Below are 1,749 nucleotides of genomic sequence, written 5' to 3'. Positions count from 1 at the left end.
TGGCACAGCTGCCCAGAGAGCTGTGGGTGCCCCATTCCTGGAGGTTCCCAAGGCCAGGTGGGGGGCAGCCGAGCCCATGGCGGGGGTTGGGGCTGAATGAGCTTTAGGGTCCCTTCCAACTCCAGCCATTCTACGACTCTATGATTCTATGATTAAATAATATAGAGATAATCTCTATGATTAAAATGCTGACTTTGACAGGCAAGTACAACTCCATCTGCCAGCAATAGCTTGTGTGCTTCTGCCATGCCAAGAGTCTGAGATGGGCAAAAGTGGTGTCTAGCTAGGAGCTGCCTGACAGCACATGCACAGGTCTGCTAGTAGCAAATGCTGCAGATGGAGAGACGAGTCCTGAGAGTCAAATTGAAGGAAATTACCTTTGTGTAGGTGACGTTCACGGCTCCAGGCAGAGACCCTGCCTGAGCTAAAAAGATGGTCAGAGCATCACTGAGGATGCAGCTGCCTTGGGGAAATGAGGAGGAAGCCTGATTAGGATAGAGAGCAGAAGAGAGAGTAAGCAGGAAGGAGAAGTCAGGGCTTATCTGGTCCTATTCCACAATCTATAAGAACAGCCTTATAAAATACCACCATCACTAGTTTTATAATAAACTTTTTGTTCAGTGGTTAACCCTCAAAATCCTGGCCTTCTTGCAATAACTGTATATTTATGCTCATGGGTGCAATCTAGATTGAGAACAACACCAGCGACTTCCAACTCTCGCTGATCAAAGCACACAATCTCCTGGGTTCCCATGGATGTCCCAAGATATGTGAAGCCCTGCAGAGCCTTGTATGAGAGTAGAAGAATAGCCTGAAAGGAGGAAAATGCTGATACACAGTCAGGGGAAAAACCATAATAAAGAAAAAAACCTTCAAAGGTGGTTATCATAAAAACTGCTGTATTAACTCTAAAACAGAAATTAAGTCTTTCATTGGTAATGTTAACATGGCACTTCCCCTTTGCAATGACTTTCTTTGCTTATTTTCAGGTCTAGGCCCTATTTAAATAATTTCATGGGAAAATCTTAGCACATCTGCCCCTTCTAATCCCATACAGCTGCATTAACTCCCCTTTTTCAGCTGTAAAGTCACCCTATTTCAGCTGGAATGAAGAACATGCATTTACCTTCCTCCTTTCCTTCTCACAGCATCACCAGTGACAGCCTAAATTCACTTCTTTTCCTTCAGGATGATGAATTTTAAAGCAGTGTTTCCACCATGTCCACATGCAGCCCATGCAGAGAGTGAGGGAGTCTCCTGCTTGCTGGGAGGATGTGGTGAGAGAAGTGGAGAAGTGATGGGGAGGAGAAGTCGCAGTTGAAAGTAGACGAGGGGAGGAGAGGGGTAGTGAGGAAATCAATTTTCTGCCAAGAGAAATGAGAGCAAGAAACATCCTGTGGAGACAGAGGGCAGCACTTCCCACGCCTGACAGTGTTTATTCCTTGGCAGAAAGGCTTATTGCTTAATTCCTCGTCCCCATGCTTTCCCTGCCCTTATCTGTCAACAACTGGGACACTCATAAAAGCAGTAGCTTTCCTGCCAGATGAAAGAGAAATTTGCTGCTTTGGTGCCAGTCAGCAAAGGTGAGTGGATGGTTTTCACTTTGGCTCTCCTCCATGAAGACCTATAAACTGTTCCCTCACATTGTATTGGAGATGTCCCTAGTGCAGATTGGTGTGGGCAGGATGGGCCAGGCACACAGCTCTTCTCTGTATCCATCAGGTCCTATGCAAAGCGCTGGCATTAAAG

General features: G+C 46.0%; 1 protein-coding gene across 1 annotated transcript in view; it reads right to left on the bottom strand.

The window, feature by feature from the left end:
* The window catches only part of LOC104912183 (rho GTPase-activating protein 6-like), an 18,163-nt gene extending 16,739 nt beyond the window's left edge, over nucleotides 1-1,424 (bottom strand). Inside the window, exon 1 of the mRNA XM_010715262.3 lies at nucleotides 1,127-1,424. The gene's annotated coding sequence lies outside the window, so the exon portion shown is untranslated. The remainder of the gene's footprint in view (nucleotides 1-1,126) is intronic.
* Nucleotides 1,425-1,749: the final 325 nt, after the last annotated feature.

Source organism: Meleagris gallopavo, chromosome 9 (genome assembly GCF_000146605.3).
Source record: "Meleagris gallopavo isolate NT-WF06-2002-E0010 breed Aviagen turkey brand Nicholas breeding stock chromosome 9, Turkey_5.1, whole genome shotgun sequence".
Taxonomy (NCBI): domain Eukaryota; kingdom Metazoa; phylum Chordata; class Aves; order Galliformes; family Phasianidae; genus Meleagris; species Meleagris gallopavo.
Note: the sequence above shows the minus strand (reverse complement) of the source record. Positions and strands in the feature narration are given on the sequence as shown.